The sequence below is a fragment of the Rhinichthys klamathensis genome, unplaced genomic scaffold, assembly GCF_029890125.1.
Source record: "Rhinichthys klamathensis goyatoka isolate OS25496 unplaced genomic scaffold, OSU_Roscu_1.1 h1tg000820l_1, whole genome shotgun sequence".
Classification (NCBI taxonomy): domain Eukaryota; kingdom Metazoa; phylum Chordata; class Actinopteri; order Cypriniformes; family Leuciscidae; genus Rhinichthys; species Rhinichthys klamathensis.
Genome location: NW_026607206.1, coordinates 84,161 through 92,500, shown reverse-complemented (window position 1 = coordinate 92,500; position 8,340 = coordinate 84,161).

Here is an 8,340-nt window from a genome sequence, read left to right as displayed (position 1 = left end):
ATTAAGTGTTACACGCTACAGACTCCATGCAGATCTGTGTGTGTGTGTGTGTGTGAGAAGAAGCTCGCGATGGGCTCTGGGTGGTCCATCGCTGTGTCTAATCATTGTCACATTGTTCTCGACTGTGCATGACTTACACTTCTGAAACATGGAAAACCTCATGGCTCTGTTGCCTTCACTGCGACTCTCCCAGGTTGCGCAAGTGAGCAATTCAGTTTTAATGAAATCCTCCGACGTAATTCACATAAAGCGCTAATGTAGCGGCGTACACGTCCTTGATTGATGCGCCGTATGAGCACGGCGTAGGTCAGAGGTCACACACTCCTTTTGTTTCTTGGTGTGTGTGTGTGTGTGTGTGTGTGTGTGTGTGTGTGTGTGTGTGTGTGTGTGTGTTGGGATGCAGGAATGCGTTTGCACCAAAGCCACGGCGGGAAGTGTTGAAATACCGCAAGACTCTTTGATGCCCCACAGCATTAACTGAACCAACTGGTGCCAAAACAAAAACACATTGATGGACGACCCAACAAAGGACGTTTTTTAAAAGAGAAGTGCGTGCATTAATAATTATCGGCCGAGGCTTTGTTTTGGTGAGGCGATTATTCATGGTTTTTGAAAGCTCTTCATGATGATCGAGACAACAAAGGAAGAAACGCAGCGAGAGAAGATGTGCTGATGATGATGTTGGGGTGAGGAACGTTTGGTGATGTAACGTGCAATTATGCGTCTTTTGGGTCACTATAGTTCATTTATGTAAGTGAGGAGAGCAAAATAAAGTAAACTGTGACATATTATACTCAAATATTCTTCATAGAGTGACTACCAGTAACATTTATACACATTTGGGAGCAAAAATGACTCCTCCACTTTGAGCTGATGATGTTTTGCTGAAGTGTGTTTTCTGTAATTGCTAATGCTCTTTTTACACACAGACTGAACAACATGAAGCATTGCTTGGTCACTGGTTGAGCTAAACTGGTATAATCTAATTGTGTAGTTAAATTTAACAGCTGACAGATATTCAACATAATTCATGTGTGAGAGTCTAACAGAAGGACGGACAAAACCAGTCAAATATCCACTGAGTTCTGCTCATATTTTATTACCATTTTCAGCAAATAAACTGTGATAATGTGAGAAATGTTGAAGGTGTCTGAATATATTTAGGTTTGACTGGATTTTGATTTGATTGCATTGCATACATATAAGTGTATTTCATTTCAAATTTTAAATAGTTTTTCCGCCAGATAGATGGTTTTGCAGACCCGTTGGTCTCTGAATAACTTATTTCTGTCTCACTCTTTTTCTTTTCCAGTAACTGACCGCAAAGTGTTTGGATATCATGAGGCCTTTTTGTTCGATGACTGCCCATGTTCTGGGTAGGTGCAAAGCTAATGCAAAACACACTCACACCTGACATCCAATGAAATCAATCACCCAAATATTTATAAAATGCATGAGCGCACTGTTGTCTCGAGGCCCAGATTCGTTAACGAATTAGACGTAATATCTCACATCATTGTTTGGGGTTGTGTTCTTGCAAACGCAGACAAAACAGCAGCCTTGTTATGTTTTCAGATGGAGAACACCTAAACCTCAGGGTTATGTCATTAATCTATGACAAATCATGAGAATAACCGTTCTTGAGTTCGACATTATTCACGCTTTAAAGATTGCCTACAGTACTGTGAGTTTTCCGCATGTAGTGTGTGTTGTGTAATGCTGAAGTGCGGTGCTGTCGGGTTCCCCGAAGCCTGGAGATCCTCAGTGTCATCCACAACTTTTTCCACATCGATTGACGACATCGGTCTGGCCGTTTGTGCACCATCGACAAAAATATCTTTGTTTTGTTAATGAAAATGTTATACTCTATTATGCGAAGGTTATGGGAACATTCCATTTTGCAAACATTATGGGATTGTTACTTTTGAATGTTCACTGAACATCCCGAAACAAGTTGTAACATTTACAGTCAAACCAAAATTTATCCAGACACCTTCAACATTTCTCACATTATCACAGTTTATTCGCTGAAAATGGTAATAAAATATGAGCAGAACTCAGTGGATATTTGACTGGTTTTGTCCGTCCTTCTGTTAGACTCTCACACACGAATTATGTTGAATATCTGTCAGCTGTTAAATTTAACTACACAATTAGATAATACCAGTTTAGCTCAACCAGTGACCAAGCAATGCTTCATGTTGTTCAGTCTGTGTGTAAAAAGAGCATTAGCAATTACAGAAAACACACTTCAGCAAAACATCATCAGCTCAAAGTGGAGGAGTCATTTTTGCTCCCAAATTTGTATAAATGTTACTGGTAGTCACTGTATGAAAAATATTTGGGTATAATATGTCACAGTTTACTTTATTTTGCTCTCCTCACTTACATAAATGAACTATACGTAGTGTCCTGCACACACTAGTAAAAAATGATATCTGGTGTCTGAATAATTTTTGGTTTGCCATTCCAACATTCCAAACAAAACTGTTGCATTAACGGTGTATAATTAAATCACAGATAACTTTGGACGAACATTGTGTTAACGTTCCTGGAAGAATGTTTGTTCATCCCTGTTAGCTGGGAAACTCCAGTCTGAACACAAAACAAAGCGATGTCACGCCACTGGGAAGAAGTTCCTCCTAGAAAACGATCTCCACAAGTCTGAGTTTAAGATGTTGTTTGTAAGTTTCGGCAGACGGCCTATTTTGTTTTGATCTTCTGAATTTTTCTGTTTTTGCTTATGTGTGAATGTAGCAGCCAGCATTATTTTCTTCAATAAACAATGTGTTTTTCTGTTCTTCTGAAGAGAACATTTGTTTTAAATGTCACTCGCTGCAGTAAAAGCCAAATAATGATGTGCTCGTCATAAATAAAGTCAGCTTTTACAGTCTGATGTCATGCTGTATATTCAAGCGGTCGGTTATCCCCGTCGACCTCGCAAACGCCAGAAAGCGTCACGTATAGCGAGTGTTAGGAGCCGATCTTCTCTCAGACGGACTTTGCTTGTGAACTGAGTTTTCATGAGTGTGGGATGCATCCCAATAGCCCACACATCCATACGCCACGGGTCTCGTGTGTTCTCTGGCTTTGGTTGTGAGCTCAGTTCTGGTTATAGACGGTTTGGGGCGGCGCTGTAAGTTATGGGGAGTCACACGTCTCGCTCGGTCGCTTGGGTTTCGGTCAAGGTGGCGTCCTTATTACTAGCCTCCTCAAAACCCAAATCAAGTGGCGTTTGACGGGATTGCCCCTAATGTGTGTGAGAGGAGGACAGAAATAAAAGTGCAACAGAAAGGCCGCCGTAGTGTTGTGTGTGTCTGCCACCTGTTGGACTTCAGTAAAACATCAGCGCTCATCAAATTTGGTGTGTTTTTTCCCCTCACACATGTCAGCTGTAATAGTAGATCTCTGAGAACTGAGAGATCAATGGCTCTAATCAGCAGAAGTGCATTTAAAGGTTTTAATAATAATAGAGGATGTTTTTGTGCTCGGTGTTACAGATATCGGACATTTCCGCTTGTCTGGGATCGACTCAATGTGACAATTGACCTCAATATCAGTCAGAAACTCAAGCACGTCTCTTATTGTGCATGGTTCATTTTCCAAATGAATGAAGATTGTCTTTGTAATTGTTGGTCGAAAAATGCAATCTCTGTCTTGAAAACGATCCAATCAATTCCTAGAGGGAACATTTGAGATCTTGTGAAATATTAGACATTAATCTGATGGGGGAAAACAACTTAAACCAGTCTAATATGGTTTTGCTGGGCTTTGCTAGTCTCCCAGTCTGGCTAAGATGATCTTCAGCTGGTTTAACTAGTCAAAAAGTGGCCAAAACCCCTTTAAAACACACCGTAGAACAATTGCCACCAATGCTCTCGACTGTCAACTTGTGCTCACAATGCTTTTGGGAAACGCAGCCCATGAATAGGAGACCACCTAAGACCAGCAAACCAGTTAAGGCTGGTTTATTTTTAGTAAACCTATTAAGCTCCCTCAAAAACTGAGATGAATGTCCCATCCTACTTTTCATCTTTCCAAAGGTTATTTCCCAAATGCGTCACATTACAGAAGTGACATGGGTTGCGAACCGTTGCGTATTATTTCCAGTGAGCAGTCACGTAACTGTTGAGTTTCCGTGTGTGTGTGTGACGTAGCTGCGTGTAAAATTGTGCATTAGCATACATTTCGATGTGTTTTTGCCAAACGTTTTTGTTTGACATAATGAGAAACAATGGCAGCAGAAGAAACTCCCCCAACATTTTCATTAAAAGAACTCACATATATCTTAAAACATGTGTTGCGGTGAGGGACGGGGGATGCAGGCCAGGAAAATGCAGTGGGGGGAGCGTGTGTGTGTGTGTGTGTGTGTGTGCATTTGATACGACCCCGTCGTCTGCCTGTCCCAAAGCTGGGCCTCATCCCAGACGGACTGTTCCTGTCTCGAGATCCAGAGAGCCTCCCTTCCCCATGAGTCCTGACCACCACCCCACACACATACACACACACACACACACACACACACACACGCAGTCCAGGGCCCGTGTGTTACGCTCCAGCAGCGGCGGTGGGTGGGTGGCATGGAAGACAGACGGAGCATTTTTCTGGGCTTTATTCTGCATAATATGCATGCATTTTTTCTTTTTTTGCCTAACAGTGTAGATTCTTATGCATACAAAAACAAATAGCATTGTTGTGAGTTTAATAAAGTAAAACTGTATTTAAAAACACAGCATACCAATATTTTATATATATACATATATATATATGTAATTGTGAATATATGTTAAAATTGTATTAATTTCTGTGATCAAAGCAGAATTTTCAGAATCTTCAGTGTCACATGATCCTTCAGAAATCACTCTAATATGATGATTTGATGATCAAGAAAGATGTATGATCATTATGAATGTTGAAAACTGTTTTTTTGATAATGTTTTTTGAATAAAATGATCAAAAGAACAGCACTTAGAGAGCATTATAAATGCATTTACTGTAACTTTTGATTCATTTAATGCATCCTTGCTGAATAAAAGCAAACTTTGAGCAATAGTGTATATGTGAGTTTATTTATTTAAAACCTTCATTATGTCCAACAAAAATGCATTGCTTAAAAATCAAACAAACTGTATGCTAATGCACAAATGTACATGCATGTCTAAAGCCTAGTGCGTCACTCAAACTGAAACTCACCAGCTTCACGATCGCTCACTGGAACGCATCAAACGTGGTTCACTTTTTTTTTTTTTTTTGCTTATATAAAATATAGTATAATGATGACCACAACATAAATTTGTAAGCATCATCCTCATTGAATTTATACGTTTTTAAAACATTATGGGATAAATGTCCTGTTTTCAAAGAACTTTAGCCTACTTAAAAGGTTAACACAAACTTATGGAAGCTTTTTTCCGCCACTGAATAAAAAAAATAATTGCGACTTTTTATCTCACAATTGCGAGATATAAAGTCACAATTGTGAGAAATAAAGTCGCAATTGCGAGATAAAGTCGCAATTCTGAGAAATAAAGTCGTAATTGCAAGAAAAAAAGACAGAATTGCGACTTTTTATCTAACAATTCTGACTTTTTTTCTCACAATTGCGAGTTTACATCTCGAAATTCTGACATCTTTTCTCAGAATTGTGAGATCTAAACTCGCAATTGCGAGTTATCGGGCCAATTCTAAGGGAAAAAAAGACTAACTTTTTTCCCCTCAGAATAGTTTATATCTCACAATTCTGACTTTATAACACGCAATTGCGACTTTATATCAATCAATTCTGACTTTACAACACGCAATTGCGACTTTATTTCACGCAATTGCGACTTTACAACACGCAATTGCGACTTTATTTCACGCAATTGCGACTTTATATCACGCAATTCTGACATTATATCTCGCAATTTTGACTTCACAACACACAATTGCGACTTTATATCACGCAATTCTGACTTTATATCTCGTAATTCTGACTTTATTTCACGCAATTGCGACTTTACAACACGCAATTACGACTTTATATCTCGCAATTCTGACTTTATAACACGCAATTCCGACTTTATATCACGCAATTCTGACTTTATATCTCGCAATTCTGACTTTATATCTCGCAATTCCGACTTTATATCGCGCAATTCCGACTTTATATCTCGCAATTCTGACTTTATAACACGCAATTGCGACTTTACAACACGCAATTCCGACTTTATATCTCGCAATTCTGACTTTATAACACGCAATTCCGACTTTATATCACGCAATTCCGACTTTATATCTCGCAATTCTGACTTTATAACACTCAATTCCGACTTTATATCACGCAATTCCGACTTTATATCTCGCAATTCTGACTTTATAACACGCAATTCCGACTTTATATCACGCAATTCTGACTTTATATCTCGCAATTCTGACTTTATATCACGCAATTCCGACTTTATATCACGCAATTCTGACTTTATATCATGCAATTCTGACTATATCTCACAATTCTGACTTTACATCACGCAATTCTGACTTTATATCTCGCAATTCTGACTTTATATCACGCAATTCTGACTTTATATCTCGCAATTGTGACTTTATATCACGCAATTCCGACTTTATATCTCGCAATTCTGACTTTATAACACGCAATTCCGACTTTATTTCACGCAATTCTGACTTTATATCTCGCAATTCTGACTTTATATCACGCAATTCCAACTTTATATCTCGCAATTCTGACTTTATATCTCGCAATTCTGACTTTATATCTCGCAATTCTGATTTTATATCTCGCAATTCTGACTTTATATCACGCAATTCTGACTTTATATCTCGCAATTGTGACTTTATAACACACAATTGCGATTTTATATCACGCAATTCTGACTTTATATATCGCAATTGTGAGAAAAAAAGTCAGAATTGTGAGATAAAAAGTCGCAATTACCTTTTTTATTTTTAATTCTGTGGCGGAAACAAGCTTCCATACAAACTTTCTGTGAAGTATACATTTATAATTTCTTCCTTTCTTTTACCTTTTGCATCATCTTGGGTGTTTTATGTTTTCACCGAGCTCATCCGGGATCGTCTTTTATGCATGAGCGTATAATGTAACAGCTCTTCAAGTCTGGTCAATTATTTATACCATGCTTTCCTTTGTCGTATGATGTTTTTGTCGCTTGTCTCGTTTTCCCTCCGTCACACAGACTGACTTTCAGTCTTCAGAGCTGCTATTGTGACGTCGCGGGGTAAACCTCAGTCTACACACAGAAGAGGAAGGTTAAACCATGATGAATGATTCCCTCACTGTCCCATTGTCTCAGTAAAGCAGAGACTCGGCTGGAACGAGCTCCACGTCCCCTGACGTCGAGGAAAGACAGTCTTGGTTCAGCGGCCGCGCGTTAAAAGGGTTGTGGTCATAAACGGCTCCACGTCCCTCCGAGTTTCCATCGCTGAGAACCAACAGCACTTAGTCCGATCTATCAGTGCATGGCATGAGTGGAGCGAGTCGAACAAGAGGATTGTGGGAATGTTGCTGGCATGCGTTTCGGTCTTCATTTGACCAGGACGCAAAAAACCATCGGCCTTTCATTTCTGCAGTTGCCTTAGCCAAGTTACATGGAAAGTTTGATTTACTAATGATCTGAATCAACCCTAGCAAATTATGGTCAAATTATAAGCTCGTGAAATAATTGAATTACTCATTTTTACCAGGGCACCTAATTCTGTACGAGTTTTTGTGTGTGTGTGTACATATTTTACCCAGAGATGGGAAGGTCACTCTAAAAATGTATTCCAGTACAAACTAATAATTAATTTTAGGCCTGGCAGATGAAAAATAATATCTCAATATTTTTCAGCCTTGGTGAAATTTAATATATCTTGAATATAAATCTAGGTGATTGGAACCAAATACTGAGGAGGACTTTTACTTTCTGAACCTGGACTTTACATCTCAAAATAAAATAAAATAAAGCAGGTAAAATACTGTATTTAAAAAAAAAAATCAATAAATGAACCCGTTTTCATTTACAGGTGAAACTCTATAAAATAAAAAAAATATGGTGAATTACTGAAATAAATGAACTTTTGCATAATATTCTCATTTTTCGAGTTTCACCTGTATATGCATCAATGCATATATAACACAACACATAATATAACATTGCATAGTGTTAAACAGCAATATTACCTACATATACAGCTTTTATTAGAACTAGAAGTCTTTTGTGACATTATAAATGCATTTCGAATTGATTGACTGAAAAGGACGGTTTGCGCTGAAATGTTATTCAGGGTACAGATGTGTTGTAGACTAGATTTCTTTGAATTAGATGTTGATAGTAAAGT